This window comes from Notolepis coatsorum (genome assembly GCF_963971535.1).
Source record: "Notolepis coatsorum genome assembly, chromosome: 1".
Taxonomy (NCBI): Eukaryota; Metazoa; Chordata; class Actinopteri; order Aulopiformes; family Paralepididae; genus Notolepis; species Notolepis coatsorum.
The window spans coordinates 67,925,112-67,942,970 of NC_140165.1; positions in this window are offsets into that span (position 1 = coordinate 67,925,112).

Consider the following 17,859-nt stretch of genomic DNA (forward strand, 5'->3'; position numbering starts at 1 on the left):
ACAACATAGTTGCTTGGTTCAACACAGCCAAGGCATAGGGGTGTCAATGATAATGTTCACAGCGTTTGGAGCAACAATGTAAAATAAGATAAGATAAGATAAGATAAGATATTACTTTATTAATCCCCTTGGGGAAATTCCAATGACACACACATACAGCTCAACGTCTCATTAATAATAACAACATCACAATCATTAAATTTTTTACAGTAACAACGGCACAGCATAAATTCAACAGACATGTACATTTGTTGACACATGTCATCTACAGAAGGCCTGAGACGCCATATGCGATAGTCGGCAGCAACAACACCGAGTAGTAAACAAGACATCGTCACACCAGGTGACGGGAGGGAGGGAGGGAGGGAGGGATGAAGGGAGGGGAGGGATGGGGGAGACCGGGGGACAGGAATTTGGTAATGAAGCAGACTAAGTAGTTGCCTAGTTCAACACAGCCAAGGCATGGGTGTCAATGATAATGTTCTTTAGCTAGCATTGGTGGCCAGCAGTGTTAGCATTGGTGGCTAGCAATGTTAGCAGTCTTTGGCTAACAGCGTTAGCATTGGTGGCTAGCGGTATTAGCATTGGTTGGCTAATGGCTAGCGTTTAGCATTGGCAGCTAGCAGTGTTAGCAGTCTTTGGCTAACAGCGTCAGCATTGGTGGCTAGCAGTATTAGCATTGGTTGGCTAATGGCTAGCGTTTAGCATTAACAGCTAGCAGTGTTAGCAGTCTTTGGCTAACAGCGTTAGTATTGGTGGCTAGCAGTATTAGCATTGGTTGGCTAATGGCTAGCGTTAAGCATTGGCAGCTAGCAGTGTTAGCAGTCTTTGGCTAACAGCGTTAGCATTGGTGGCTAGCAGTATTAGCATTGGTTGGCTAATGGCTAGCGTTTAGCATTGGCAGCTAGCAGTGTTAGCATTGTTGGCTAGCAATGTTAGCAGTCTTTGGCTAACAGCGTTAGCATTGGTGGCTAGCGGTATTAGCATTGGTTGGCTAATGGCTAGCGTTTAGCATTGACAGCTAGCAGCACTTGTTAGCATTAGCATTGGATGGAATTCAGCGACCCCACCACTTCAAGCAACCAGCATGTGGGCGGAATACGGCGATTGCAACCCAATAAGCAGTCAACATCAACGTTTCACTTCCCTTGAGCTGACTGCGTCCTCTCCAATGTGCCCCGTCGTGTGTATCCACTCCGTCCTGGTTCCACCTTGACGCTGAGGGGTATCTCACGCGGGCACTTGCTTCTGCGTTCCGTCCGTCCCGTCTCATAGCGGGCGCATTCGGTAAATAATTGTCCAATTATCTAGCAGTCACTGTCAATATGTCAACTAGATCTCCCCATTGGAAGGGTGCAGGCGATCAACTGTTTATACCGGACCAAAGGAAACAATTCAGACTCTTGCTTGAACGTTATTTATTTAGGATATCCCATCCAAACGCTCCAATACTCCACTGTCATTGACTAATAGCCACCAGATGGTCAATTTAGACAGCTCGTAGCTGGTAGCATTAGTCCTTAGTTAGCAGCATACAGTCAGTAGCATTTAGCAGCTTGGTAGTAGTAGTGGCATTTAGCCAGTTAGTAGTAGCATTTAGCCAGTAGAGTCGATACAGTCAGTAGCATTTTAGCAGCTGTCAGTAGCAACAGTTAGTAGCTGTCAGAATTTAGCATCGGTCAGTAGATTATTTACCTATACAAAACAGGAAACAAAACGGCATCCATTAGCCACATGCGCTACATACATAAATGATAGTTATGAACAGAGTCAGTGCATACAAGAGATAATACAATGCAACGTACCGTTAGCCAGTTAGATCGCCCACGGGGCTTTTCTCATTACAGGCATATGGCTACGTGTGTCTCTTAAATAGTGCGTCACAGAGACCAGTGTCGGCGCCATGGGGGGGCATTCGCGGGCCATGCCCCCCCAGATGGGGCACTGTGCCCCTCCAACCGGCATGGTCAATTATTATAAAAAAATTAAATAATTAAACATTTAATTTTTTTTATTATAGTAAAAGTCAGATGTTTTCCTTTATAAATAGGCTATTTAGCCTATTATTAAACGAAATTAAACAAAAAAAGTCTTAAAGGAAGTGTATGTTTGATCTCACGCCACGGCTCACGCACGCGTTATTATTGGTCACGTTGAGTTGACGCCGGGTAGGGCGTGACTGCATTTGAATTGATTTTGATATGGGTAGGGCGTGACTTGAGTGAGGTCAGTGAGCGCGAAAGTCAAATATAGAGTCAGACTCAGGTAAAATATAATAATCACTTCTTGGAGACGGACATACAAATAAAATGGATATACAAAAATGGTTGGCTGGGGCAGGCGCACCTAAGGCTTCTTCACGGCCTCCTCCAAGAATGCCTCCTCCTGGTGAAGGCCTTCCAACATCTAACGTGGTTGAAGAAGTTTGCCAAGAAGCGCCAGGCCCAGGCCCCCCCCGCCGGTGCTGCACTTGGAGGTGCTGCATCTGTTACAGCAGAAGCTAACGTGGTAGTTATAGGCCATCATGATGATGATCCACCAGATCCACAACCGTTGGCGGTAATGGTAAATGATCTCGGGACTGAGCATCCCAAACAAATGGTGTTACAACCATACCCTGCCAGCATGTTTAGCGGTAGGAAACGGTCATTTGTAGCGACGTGGTTCCAAAACAGAGACTGGCTCGAGTACAGTGAACATGCTGATGCAGCTTTTTGTTTCTGCTGCCGGAATTTTTGTTCTATTGGCAGTAGCACCAATCGGAGACTGGATGGTTTTGTGAATCTTGGATACCGTAATTGGAAAAATGCCACAGAGAGGGACAGGGGATTTCATAAACATGAAACATCAAAGGAGCATCTCTCTAGCTACACAATGTGGAAGGAGCGAGTGAGACGTGTCAATACCGGCAAGGAGATTTCGACACTTGTCAACACAGACCAGCTACGAAGGAACAGGTACTACTTCTCGGCTCTCGTGGATGTTGTCGGGTTTTTGGTAGAAAACCAGTTGCCTTTACGTGGAAAGCTAGATGCTTTTGGTGACATGTCTGAGGGGGGAAGTGGTCTTTTCCTGTCCTTATTGGACTACACAATTAAAAAGGACCCAGAATTGGCTGACATAGTGAAAACTATCCCTCGAAACGCCACATACACTTGTCATGACATGCAAAATGAACTTATAAGTACACTTAGCAGTGTGGTGACTGAGGCTATAGTGGAAGAAGTAGGCGACTCGCATTTCACATTGAAAGTGGACGGAACACGCGATCCCACGGGATGTGAAAATATATCTGTTGTCATTCGTTTTGTAGACCAGTCATTTGAAGTGACAGAGTGCCTGGTAACCATAGCGACGGCTGACGCAGGTGATGCACGGACATTGACAGACACAGTCTTAGCTGAGCTAAACAATGTTGGTTTGGACTCATCAAATATTCTCAGCCAGGTGTATGACGGGGCTTCAGTGATGTCAGGGAGGCACGGTGGCATGCAGAAGCTAATGCAACAGACACTGGATCGCGAGATACCTTACATACACTGCCTGAACCACCAGCTACATTTGGACGTAGTACATGCGATGTCAGCCGAGCCAGCTGTAGTGGACTTTTTTAATGTGTGTAGCACGTTGTACAAATTCTGCAAGAAGCCCACAGTTGCTGTGCATTACAAGGGTGAGCGTCTTAAACGCCTTCTAGAACAGAGGTGGACAGGGCACCTTGCCACCGTGTCTGTCATTTTAAAATAATTTGACAACATCACATCTCTTCTGACTGAGATCGACGCTGTGCGGGCCCATGGCGCAGAGCTACGAATGGAAGCTGTGGGCCTGCTGCGAGAGATGACTGAGCCCAGATTTGCATTCACTGCAAACGTAGTGCACAGAGTGCTTGCCCTGCTTGACCCAGCAAACCAAATGCTACAAAGAGAGGATGCTGATTTGTTGACAGGTCTGCGTGTTGTGGCTAGTTCAAAAGAATGCGTACGAAAACTACGTTGTGATGAGGAGTTTGACAAGGTGTGGGACATGACCACAGATACCAGTGCATCACTGAGACAAACAGAAACCCCTAAAAGAAAACGCACAACAAACACGAACATGGATGGGTATGTGGTTGAGGGAACAACAGGCCAGAGGGATGCTGACGGCAAAACAGAACTCAAGAGAATGTACATTAGCATTATCGAGTCAGTTGTTGGAGAAATGGATCAGAGGTTTAGTGAACGCAACACTCAACTGGCTAGGGCACCTTCTGCACTCGATCCAAAAAATGACACATTTCTAGATGCTACAGCTGTGAAGCATATCATGGACCTGTCACGATCACCTATAATTGAGGCAGAGTTTGTAGTAGCAAAAGAGTTTTTCAAGACTGAAAAGGAATCACAGCCAATCGAGGAGGGGATCTGGACCACAAAGTACATTTTGTCTCACTACCACAAAACTCTTGTGGCAATGCCCAGTGTATTGATTGCGTTCAAGCACGCATTAACTTTCGGCGCCTCCACCGCAATGTGCGAGAACTCGTTCTCAACGCTACGGAACGTTTTTTCGGATCACAGACGGACAATGCTCCACAGACGAAAGGCCCAATTGGTTCAGCTGGCGTTTGAGAAGGACCTCACGCGAAAATGTACCACGGAATGGAAGGACACCGTCCTGAGGAGGTTCAGTGCCACGACTCGCCGCCTACAACTCTTTTAATCGGTAAGTCATATACATTGTTATTATTAATAATACTTGAATGTGAAGCCCAGCCTCGGGCTTATTTCATACAGTTTAATTTAAGCTGCCTTGCCCCTTGGCCCAATTATTATTATTAATAATACTTGAATGTGAAGCCCAGCCTCGGGCTTATTTCATACTGTTTAATTTAAGCTGCCTTGCCCCTTGGCCCAATTGTTATTATTAATAATACTTGAATGTGAAGCCCAGCCTCGGGCTTATTTCATACTGTTTAATTTAAGCTGCCTTGCCCCTTGGCCCAATTATTATTATTAATAATACTTGAATGTGAAGCCCAGCCTCGGGCTTATTTCATACTGTTTAATTTAAGCTGCCTTGCCCCTTGGCCCAATTATTATTATTAATAATACTTGAATGTGAAGCCCAGCCTCGGGCTTATTTCATACTGTTTAATTTAAGCTGCCTTGCCCCTTGGCCCAATTATTATTATTAATAATACTTGAATGTGAAGCCCAGCCTCGGGCTTATTTCATACTGTTTAATTTAAGCTGCCTTGCCCCTTGGCCCAATTGTTATTATTAATAATACTTGAATGTGAAGCCCAGTCTCTGGCTTATTTCATACTGTTTAATTTAAGCTGCCTTGCCCCTTGGCCCTTGTCAGTATTAATAATACGAAAACGAAATACGTGATCTTTCACTTTGTGTGTGTGCGCAAGACGCCAGTGTGTTTGTGACGTGACGTGCGAGAGAGAAAGAGAGAGAGAGACTGTCTTATCTCTTATGCCTGCAGTGCGCTCATGTTTTGAAATGCGTGTTGGTTTGCGGGAAATGCCTTTTCTGAAGCGTATATTTTATGCCCCCCCGAAATTACCATATGCCCCCCTGGTAAATTCGTTCTGAGCCGACACTGACAGATACGCTGAATCAGCCTCACCTGTCCATATCTCAATCCCCTGGCGTCCTACAGTTGCAGTAAACGCCCACTAGGTGGCACCAGATGATAAATAATACTTGTATAATAAGTGCCCCTATAATAATGATAATAATAATAATATCTCTTTAGGAAAGGCGTTGGATAATTCTCCAAACACCATGATACATCTACTTTTCAAACACCATGATACAGCTACTTTTCAAACACCATGATACATCTACTTTTCAAACACCATGACAATGAGGTGAAATAAACATTTTAAAGGTGTATTGTTCCCTGTGTGTTTTTATCATAGATGTGTGGTTATACTATTAATCTGGATTGTCTATGTTATTTTAATGTTAATCTTAATCAAGGATGAAGACTATTTCACCATACATTTCGCATCATAGCTTTTTGCTCACTGATGGGGTCCCATGTTGTGCAGTAGGTGCCCTTTTTTTCTTTTCACCCCTGCCTTTCAAACAGCCTGAGTCCGCCACTGCTCATCCCCCTTGTCTCCAGTGCATGCCTCCACTTCTCCAGGTTCTCTTCCACCTGCTCCCTGCTCTCACTACAGATCGCAATGTCATCTGCAAACATCATGGTCCATATTGTTCATGCTATCATACAGAGTTGTATGGGTAGACTATAGTTTGAGGTAGGTAGTTGTGATGACAACGTACAGGTAAAGGCTTCTACACATGCCCTTGTTTTCCTACGGGGAGAGCGGTTGATTGATTGATTGATTGATTGATTGATTGATTGATTGATTGATTGATTGATTGATTGATTGATTGATTGATTGATTGTTTGTTTGATTGAAAACTTTAATGAACAGATTGCAGAATGGGTACAGTACAGTACAGCTCAATACACACAATGGGATGCAGACCAGAGAAAGACTTTTGTCTTGTTTACATCAGGGTCCCCCATTTTCAATTCATAATGACATTTATGACATACACAACATACAGATATAAAAATCGAATTTAATCATCTAATCTAATCATGACATTTATGACATACATGACATACAGATATACAGTACTGTTACATTTGTGACATACAAGATATGCAAATACACAGTACTGTTAAACAGATCCTAACAGTAAATATATATACATACGAGGGGGAGGGAACTGTACATTAGGAGGGGGTGGGTGGGTGGGACAAGTAGGAGGCAGCGTCTTGGTCGAGGCGCACCGCTCCAAGTTTGTCACCGAGCTCAAAGTTCAAAAGATTTGTATTTATTTAAAAAAAAAAATCTGTATGTTTTGCTCCCATCCCAATTTAGTCGTTATGCCAATTCCCTTCCTGGTCGTTGCACGCATTGTCCCACTATCGGCCTAGGGAGGGTGTAGAACTACCACATGCCTCCTCCGATACATGTGGAGTCAGCCAGCCGCTTCTTTTCACCTGACAGCGAGGACTCTCACTGGGGGAACGTAACGCATGCAGAGGTTCACGCTATTTCCCCCCGATCCCCTCCCTGCTGAACAGGCGCCCCGACCAGGCATGCGTTGTTCATGGGACGGGGTAGCACGGTGTGTAACCTCACTCGCTATTTGCATATCAATAGCTCCGGTCGTCCGGTGTGTTAAATACGTTCTCAGACACATTCACACCTAACCTTGTTGTGAAGACGTGTTACATTCCATTCGTAGAGGCAATTAGGCACTGTCTTTAGTCTGTGCCCAAGCGAGGGGACATTAAATGCGCATTCGCGGGAGCGCGCGCACGCGTGCACGTGGTGCGTGTCACCCCAGATGATTTCAATAACGCACCACTGGCCCCGACCGACCAGTAGGACCTGCAGTTTACAACGACCAGGACGCGTGTAGCATAATGCCAGCGGAAGAGTGCAAGAGCGCTTCCACATTCTTCGCCGCGCATGCGCATGAGGTCCTCTTTCAGTTCAGACGCCCCATTCAACACGGTGAATCCCAAACTCGAAACTCCGTTAAGCTCCAGAGAGAGAGGCTGAAAACCGCCAGTTCTTGCCCGACGGATGGGAGCCGAATCGCGGATCCGAGTTTTCTGATGAATAGCCCCAAAACATGGAGGTCGCAAACGGCGCTGGCTTCGCTGACCAGAGCTCTCTCAGATTCAAAATTTTAATCGCAGCCTGGAACATACATGTTTCGGAACCAATGTCAATGTGTAACTAGACAGTTACAATATAACATTTATATTAATTAACCCAGTTAATGCCTTAAGAGAAAGAGTCTGGTGGTCAATTAGAGACTTCTATTGACCGCGGAATTAGTTATTATTAGTAAGACACAACATTTCCGTAGTAATTGACCACCAGACTCTTTCTGGTGGTCAAAAAACAAAAAATGCTCTGAGTTTCGTAAAAGTCAGTCAAAGCTTACTAAAAGCACGAGCAGTGAACTCCAAGCCCACGTGACTGAACTCAAACTAGAAAGAAACAGACTAAGAAACAACGTAAACTCCATGATCAAAACTGCAAAAAAGAATTTCATCAATGACAAAACTGAGGAAAACAAAAACAAACCATGTGAACTTTGGAAATTACTCAATAATCAACTAGGATGCAGTAAAAAACTTAAAACCAGATTCTCAAACATAAACATAAAAACGGACAACACGCTCATCACAGACAAGCTGGATGTAGCCAATTACTTAAACATTTTCTTCACAAACATAGCCACAACACAGGTAAACAAACTACCCTCCCACTCAGGGCTTTATGGGGTAGAACACATAGTAGCTTACTACAAAAACCTAGGGGTCCGCAAGGACGACTTCAAGCTGGAAATGGTAACAACAGATGAGGTACTCAATAAACTGAGCGCCCTCCAACCTAACAAGGCCACTGGCCATGACAACATCCCCTCCAAATTCCTCAGAGACTCAGCAGCCGCCATCACCCCAATCATCACACACATAATAAACCTCTCCATAAAACAGGGACACGTCCCCAAGGACTTCAAAATTGCGAGGGTAACCCCTCTGCACAAAAAGGGCAGCAAATTAGACCCAGGCAACTACCGCCCTGTTTCTATTCTCACCTCCATCTCGAAAGTCATGGAAAAAATAGTCTACGAACAGGTCGAAAAGTACCTAGCGGAAAAAAATCTAATCTACGAATTCCAATCTGGCTTCAGAACATCCCACTCCACTGACACATGCCTTCTCTATTTGAATGACCACATCAAACAAGAGGTGGACGCAGGCAAATACTGCGGCATGGTCATGCTGGACCTACAAAAGGCCTTTGACACGGTCAATCACTCCATTCTGATTGACAAGCTAAAAGCAATTGGTTTTGATAGTCTATCAGTGAGCTGGATGCAATCCTACCTTGAGGGGAGGGAACAGATGGTGGAGGTAAACGGTACCCTATCCCCCCCTCTCACAGTGAGCTGTGGTGTTCCACAAGGAAGCATACTAGGACCGCTACTGTTCCTAATTTATGCAAATGACATGTCGTCAGCTTGTGACTGCAACTTGTTCCTGTTTGCGGACGACTCAGCCCTGCTGGTCTCTGACAAGAACAAGTTACAGGTTGAAAAAACCCTCAGCTCGGAACTAGGCAGAATCTGCATATGGCTCGCTGATAACAAACTATCATTACACATGGGCAAAACAGAGTCCATTCTCTTCGGTTCAAATAACAAACTCAGCAAGACCGACGGCTTCTCAGTTACAGTGGGTGACAATATTGTCACAAGGAAAGATGAAATTACCTACCTGGGTTCCATCCTAGAGGCTAATCTCTCCTGTGACAAAATGGCATCCAATGTAATAAAAAAAGTCAACCAACGAACTCGATTCTTGTACCGGATCTCCTCTCTGGTAAACAAGAATACCCTGAAGACTCTGGCAGGAGCACTCATTCAGGGGTACTACGACTATGCTTGCACCTCATGGTACCAAAGCACCTCAAAGGCGCTAAAAACAAAATTACAAACATCTCAAAACAAACTGGTCAGACTACTGCTTGACCTTACTCCTAGAACCCACCTCACCCCTGCCCACTTTGACAACCTAGGATGGCTTAGAGTAGATGACAGAGTACAGCAACTTGCAATGGGCCTGGTCTACAAGATACACTACACGACCAAGGTACCCATGTACATGGCAAAATACTTCCCAAAGGTCAGTGAATACCACGATCACAACACCAGAGGGAGCTCCACAAATCATGTTAAACCCAGATTCGGCTCAAATAAGGGACTAAACACGTTTCGCAATTATGCCACATCAATGTGGAACGCCCTACCCAAAGCTGTAAAGGAATGTGGATCACTACCCACTTTCAAAACCTCTCTCAAGAGACACCTACGGGAGACTGCAATTCAACACTGGCCCCTGTAAATATCCTAACCCAACCCCCTCCAATGTACAGTCATTTACCTAGTATGGTTTTGTCAATAGTCCAATGTACAATTTTGTTTGTTTGTACAGAGTCTCCCCCCCCCTCAATGTACAGTTTTGCTTGTTTATACAGTGTGCCCCCCCCCCCCCCCAACCACCTCCAATGTAAATTACCCAGTATGGTTGTCAATATCCCAGTGTACCCAACCCCCCCCACCCAACCTCCTCCAATGTACAGTTTCTACGTCAAATGTATATACTCCCTTTTCTTGACTCCTTCTGTATCACAAACAGTACTGTATTTGCAAATCTGGTATGTCATAAATGTATAGATGTAGCAGTACTGACTATCTGTATGTCATGTATGTCATATATGTCCTGATGAATTGAAAATGGGGGACCCTGGTGTAAACAAGACGAAAGTCTTTCTCTGGTCTGCATCCCCTTAACAATTGTGTGTATTGAGCTGTACTGTATTGTACCCATTCTGCAATCTGTTAATAAAGTTTTCAATCAATCAATCAATCATTAACTGGGTTAATTAATATAAATGTTATATTGTAACTGTCTAGTTACCAGGGGTGCAGTGACTGCAGTCGTGCACACACGCGGTTACACGCCGTGTTATTAGATCACTGAGGCAGAACTAAGTACGCGCGATCGCGCACGGATGTGTACTCGCGTGTACGCGCACACAAAAATTCGCTGTATCCATTCGTTGTGACTAAGTACCCGGCGGCCACCGTTTTACATAACAAAAAGCGCAGGTAGACTATGTCTGGGTGTTGGCTATCTGAATGCATCTCCCCCTTCATTCTGTGTGACGGCAGTGGAGGTGAATACTAATGTGGCTCGGAATTCGTGATGGGGGTCTACCTGCTTATGATTGAATCAAGCGTCTGCTGTTCTGCGCGCCAGCTTTCCAATTGCTCTCGCGCGCGCACATTCACAATAGAGAGCAAGAACAGCGTGTATGATAGAAAGATTGCACTCGCGTATATGCGCTTGTGTGTGTGTGTGCGTGTGTGTGCGTGCGTGTGTGTGTATAACTGCGCGCGCGAGTGGGTGTGAGCGCACCACAGGTTCATCACCAAACCTCCCTTGCTGTGCACTAGGAGTCATGCACACACAAACTTCAAGTAAACACAAGTTGTCTGATTATTTTAAGTTTGCTTTTGTGTTTGTGTGTAAAACAATTTCTTTAATTGAATTAACTTAAACTAAAAGTAAATACAAACTAAATTAACAATGTAACTTACATTGTTAATTTAGTTTGTATTTACTTTTCTAGTTTAAGTTGATTCAATTAAAGAAATTGTAACTACTATTACATTTAAAACATTGTTTGTTTTTCAACCATATCTGTTGACAATATAATTTCTTTATATATTGAAGGCTACATCCTGCTACCTTTTTCAGCTTCTCTATTTCAAAAAAATAAAATAAAAATCTGTTCTGTGCGCATGCACGTACCCACGCGCGCGTGCACGTGGCGTGGCGTGTTACCAGTTCTGTATCGTTAGTGGCTTAGCTTGGCATCACTACTGCACTATCTCGCGTACGTGCACGCGTACTGAATAAACCACAAATGTACCTCTAATACCAGTATTAGTCTGACCACACCCCTCATCAGCTTACCTTCATAAGCAGGTGTGTGGTCACCTGCTCTCCTCCTTCTCGCTTTCACCACAAGGAAGAAGTGCCTCGGTAGATCCCCACACTTGACACCATGATGGAAGAAATTGGATTAGGAACAGCTTTGGGAAACAAGGATACGTTGACTTCATATCTTTATTTTCTCTCTCACTATTTTCGAGAAAATACGGCGATATTGTCTTCGTACTGGAGTGTCTGGAAGATGATGATCATTCTAAAAACCCTCCACCGGTTTTCGTATGGGGAGCACGCCGCTGCATGCTTCTCAACTGCAGTTCCTTGCTGTGTTTGTTGGGGTGAAACCTGTCAGGCCACGGCTGAACTGTCGGACATGCCGCTGTTGTGAGAAGCGGTGCGTTCCAGGTTGGGTGAGTAGTGTTTGCTGGCGGGCTCCACTTGTCTGTTAGTGCTATGGGGGCTACTTGACAAAGTTTATGGAAACCGGCCCCAGGCTAGGGTCCTTTGTTTAGCCACCTAGGCGACAGAAGACCTTGGTCTGAAGACCATTATAGTTTTAACTAGTGGGCCGCGACCATTGACACTGGTGATCCCTGTGTGTTCTGGACGAGTGGATTCTCTCTGTCACCGTGTTAAGGCCCCATCTTTCATATCCAAATGAGAGTATTCCTTCACGAGGGGATATGTGCATGTAATGTGCGATAGCGGCAGATTCATGTTCAATGTCAGCTACACGGGCCAGTTGGTACTGTGCTGATCCGTCGGATGTGGTAATGTCACCGTTGTGAAGCGGTGTGGACATCTTGTTTTCTCTTTTCTCTTAAAAAGTGAGGAGAGGTTCAGAACGGCGGCCTGTCTGGGTGAGTGTTATGTCATTGTTTACATGTTCATAGCTTACGGTTAGCCGGTCAGCTGTTAACTGCTGCGTTAGCCTGCTGGATCGCTGCATGGCCTGCTTAAGGCCAACTATTAGTGGCCTGGCGCGGGGTAGCTTAGCTTCTCGCGCGCCGCCGGGAGCTCGCTTCTGATCGCGTGCGTCGTTAGATTGGCGTCTCGCGAGCAGAAGCAATAGCACCCGAACGGTTGGAGCAGCCGTTAGCTTGATGCTATTCTGTTGAACGTGCTTTGATTTTAACATGTTTTACACTCTTGACCACGACGTCATCCTTGACAGGGGATGTTCGTCGACCCTGCCCTGAGCCTGGACGGGGATTGCGTCAACAAAGAGGACTGTAGCGACTGGTTGGAGCGGCGACGCTGCCCGGATCGAACAACACAGGACGGCTGTGTTCTACGGTGTCTTGTGACTGCACTTCGCTGATCTGCGTTCCGGGTAGGTACGGGGTTGGCCAGACCTCATAACACGTCTTCTGGTTTTACTTTGCTAAATGTATTGTGAATAACGGTGTTTTTCCCAAAACGTGTGTTGCTGCAATGCATTTAGGATACGTTGCGGGTTGTGTGTGAGCTGTTTTTGTCACTGGCAGTTAGCTTCTCCGTGCAAACGGGATGTAATGATCTGGTTGTTGTGTGAGTAACACGACCGTGTACTCACAACTAAGGTAACTAACCTATGAAGCTATGCTTGGTGACAAGTGAGTAAAAGAATATTCTTTCTCAGACTGTAATGACAATGAACAGTGTGTTCACACATTAACAGGTTTTCCTGTTTTAACTGGCCGTATTGAGGGTAAAATAGGAGGATTGTGTTTTCCCCCCCGGTTCCCTGGGGACTTTATCACCTCCTATCAGACATGTTGTGCATTAATTGTGTCTTTTGTGTGGTAGGGATACGATGTAACTCTTAGCTTGATTGCTGAGGTTGTGCTAAATCTGCTGGAGAAACTTATTTCCTAAAGGGAAATTGGTTTGGTTGCTGTCATGTGTGCTTAGCAAGGCCTGTGGTCGATACTAATCGAGAATGATGTATTCTCTCATTGTGAAAAAAACGGCGTTCCTCTGTTGAGTGTTTTTGCCATTTTTTGTAGGTGATGATGGGTTGTGTGTGTCATGTGACCTACAACTGGGTTGTACTGGCCACAGAAGCACATGTGTATGTTGGACCGGGGTTCTTAGAGCCCTCTCTATTCTGTGTTTTTCCTTAGTAAAAATCAGATGGCAGGTTGGCTCATGCGCTGTGTGGAGCTGTGAAACGCTTCATAGAGCTGACTATGACTGTGTCATATTCTCTTTTTGTCGTTACGTCGTATCATGGGTGTGGGGTCGTAAAGGGGTGAACTGGTAACCTTTCCTCTCCCCATTGTTCTGTCGGTCAGGGGTACACCCCCTGTCCTTCAAGGTTCCCGTCACGTGGCGGTTCGGCACGTTACGGGGGGGGGGGGGGGGGGGGGGGGGGGGAGGGAGTTCCTGGTCCCACGGCCTGGTATATTGGGCGTGTGCACCGCAGGAATTCCCCCGCCATAGAGTACGTCACCGTGCGCGTCTCTGTTGGTAGGACTTCCGTGTGCTGTTCAGGTCCATGTGATGGATCTGTTTTCAGGGGGGGTGGTCAGGGCTCCTCCTCACCAAGCGCCTATTCAGGCCTTCTGTGAGTTCGGACTCCTTCTTCCATGTGAGGAAGCCTCCATCAGAGTACAGAGCCTTCCTCCTCAGATTGTCAAAGTGAGTGGACCCTCTAGAAGGGTCCTTTTCTATTGTATGTATATTCGATTCAATTCGTTTATTGAGTGTGTATGGGTTCAGTGCCTCTTCCCCGGAGGCCCTAAAACCAGTTTTTTACATGGCTCAAGGTGCAATATGTTCTTTTCAATCTGTACAGCTTGCGTGGGAAGTCTCTCTGGGGATCCCCGTCTCTTCCTATGGGAGGGTGGTGGGATGTAAAAATGTGAACATTTTTTACCCCGGCTGTGTAGACTGGGATACATACTGTTGATGCTTCCTTCTTTCTATTCCAGAAGTGTTGGAGTTAGGGAGTGTCACACCCCTCTTGTCGTTCCCCTGGGCGCCTTGGGGATTCAATGACAGGTCTAAATAGCCTGTTCATTGATGGGGGTGTGTCCCGACGCACGTATAGTGCTAGCTCGCTGTAAACAGGCGATTGACTGGCACGCCTTGGTTGCTTGTGGTTGAAACAGCGTTTTTATAAAGCAACTGAGATGGGGGTTTTTCCTCTTCCGACGACCACATCCCATGACCTGGGTGGGTTGTCGACGGATTCTCGTTCATGTCTGGGGGATGATGACGGGATGGATCTGAACATATGTAGTGGGGTCTCACGCCCTTGGGGTGGGCCACCAGGCGCGGTTCGTCCGAACGTCTGGGTGGCGCCTTCTTTTCATGTTAAGATCAACACGCATATCTGCCCTTCTCCTGGAGTAGGCATGTCGGCGTGGTTAGGGCACGGGACTGGTTCTGGTCACGCTGGTCCAGATCAGTTGAACCCGTTGTCCGCCGGGGATGCAGATCTGCTGTTCTGGTACCCGTCGTATCATGGGTGTGGGGTCGTAAAGGGGTGAACTGGTAACCTTTCCTCTCCCCATTGTTCTGTCGGTCAGGGGTACACCCCCTGTCCTTCAAGGTTCCCGTCACGTGGCGGTTCGGCACGTTACGGGGGGGGGGGGGGGGGGGGGGGGGAGGGAGTTCCTGGTCCCACGGCCTGGTATATTGGGCGTGTGCACCGCAGGAATTCCCCCGCCATAGAGTACGTCACCGTGCGCGTCTCTGTTGGTAGGACTTCCGTGTGCTGTTCAGGTCCATGTGATGGATCTGTTTTCAGGGGGGGTGGTCAGGGCTCCTCCTCACCAAGCGCCTATTCAGGCCTTCTGTGAGTTCGGACTCCTTCTTCCATGTGAGGAAGCCTCCATCAGAGTACAGAGCCTTCCTCCTCAGATTGTCAAAGTGAGTGGACCCTCTAGAAGGGTCCTTTTCTATTGTATGTATATTCGATTCAATTCGTTTATTGAGTGTGTATGGGTTCAGTGCCTCTTCCCCGGAGGCCCTAAAACCAGTTTTTTACATGGCTCAAGGTGCAATATGTTCTTTTCAATCTGTACAGCTTGCGTGGGAAGTCTCTCTGGGGATCCCCGTCTCTTCCTATGGGAGGGTGGTGGGATGTAAAAATGTGAACATTTTTTACCCCGGCTGTGTAGACTGGGATACATACTGTTGATGCTTCCTTCTTTCTATTCCAGAAGTGTTGGAGTTAGGGAGTGTCACACCCCTCTTGTCGTTCCCCTGGGCGCCTTGGGGATTCAATGACAGGTCTAAATAGCCTGTTCATTGATGGGGGTGTGTCCCGACGCACGTATAGTGCTAGCTCGCTGTAAACAGGCGATTGACTGGCACGCCTTGGTTGCTTGTGGTTGAAACAGCGTTTTTATAAAGCAACTGAGATGGGGGTTTTTCCTCTTCCGACGACCACATCCCATGACCTGGGTGGGTTGTCGACGGATTCTCGTTCATGTCTGGGGGATGATGACGGGATGGATCTGAACATATGTAGTGGGGTCTCACGCCCTTGGGGTGGGCCACCAGGCGCGGTTCGTCCGAACGTCTGGGTGGCGCCTTCTTTTCATGTTAAGATCAACACGCATATCTGCCCTTCTCCTGGAGTAGGCATGTCGGCGTGGTTAGGGCACGGGACTGGTTCTGGTCACGCTGGTCCAGATCAGTTGAACCCGTTGTCCGCCGGGGATGCAGATCTGCTGTTCTGGTACCCTGAGGGACTTGGGCTTTTTTCAGGGGGAAAAATGCCGGGTCGGTCTGGGTGTCACAGGGTTAAGCGCTATGGAGACCCTGGTTGGGTATGTTTTTACTCAGCACTGTCGTCATGGCTTACAGCCATGCCATTCTGTACGCGCTCGATCTCGTCGGATCTCGGCCGCTACACAGGTTGGTCCTGGTTAGTACTTGGTTGGGAGACCGCCGGGGAATACCAGGTACGGTGTGCTTAGGGGCTGGTTCTCCATTATTTTTCGCTCCTCTCTCACGCATGGCGAAGAGGGGCCTGTGGGGGTGGTTTTTTGACCTCCTCTGGTGACCCTGTGCTTCCCGTACCGCCAGGCCCGGTCCGAAGTGATGTTTGCGACCCGTAGGCCTGGGTTAACCCTTTTTGGAAACTGAAACACTTGTACTGCGGTATAGCCGGTGTATGCCCGCAGGTGTGTTTTGGAGTTTTTTCTTGAGGGGTTATAGGAACAACCACCGCATTGGGTAACGCCGAGGTGGTTGATTCCCTGGTGTGTTGGAGCAGTGTCAACTCCCGGGTTCACCGTTTGAGGGTGCCCCTGCACGTTCATGACGTCTGCCAATCGTGTCAGCCTTCTCTGCCTCGACCCCTCTGGGTGGGGGTTTTTAAATGGAGGCTTGGTCATGCAACACCGCCAGCTTACGCTCCTTCCGCCGGGGCGGCTGTGTTCAGCTGTCCCCTCTGGCGCCTGTCTCGTCCGCAGTCTCCAGGCTAGGGTTAACAGCCTGTTGCCTGGTTTTTCCCCGGTGCGCTGCCTGCTTCCGTTGGTTAACCTTTTTGTGTGCTTACGGCCATGCTGACTGCCTGTTCTGCAGGGTCAGTGTGCCAGGCGGTGTACTATTGGGGGGACGGGGCCCGCTCGGCTTACGGCCATACCAACCTGAACACGCCCGATCTCGTCCGATCTCGGAAGCTAAGCAGGTTCTGGCCTGGTTAGTACTTGGATGGGATTCCGCCTGGGAATACCAGGTGCAGTAACTGAGGGGCCTTTGTCCGAATACGCTGGCGATGTGGGGGGCGGGGCACTACGTGCCCACCTGGTGGGGTCTTGATGCTGGCATCATGGACTTCTCCGGGCCCCCATTCCAGGGAGTCCAGTCCTTTTGGTGGGTCTGGGTCTTCCTTCGCGCTCCGCTGCTACGGCCTTGCCACGGGGTTGGGTTTGCCCTTGGCCCCGTGATTCTGGGGGCAGTAACGAGGTTGTTCCTCCGTTCGTTCCCGGGTGGCATGCGGGTTGTGCGTGTGTGTAGTCGTGGGGTCAGGCCACGGTCTGCTCACCCTGTGCGTTGAGTTGCTTGAGTGCCTCTTCGCACGGTCGGGTCCGTCGCCTTCCCGTGAAGCCTCTAATAGGGGGGATACCCTCCATTAGGGGGGGTCGGGGGGGCTCGGCCCTCCCTGTTCTGATGGTTTTGGGGGGCTGTCAGCGGGGTGTATTTGTCAGCCAAGTGGCTCCGCTTGGCCTCCCTTGTGCAGTAGTAATGCCAAGCTAAGCCACTAACGATACAGAACGGTAGGTTATGACTATAACCAAGTTCTGTTAGTTAGGGGCGATGCTTGGCATCAGACGGCCGCTGCAGCCCTTGTCCTCA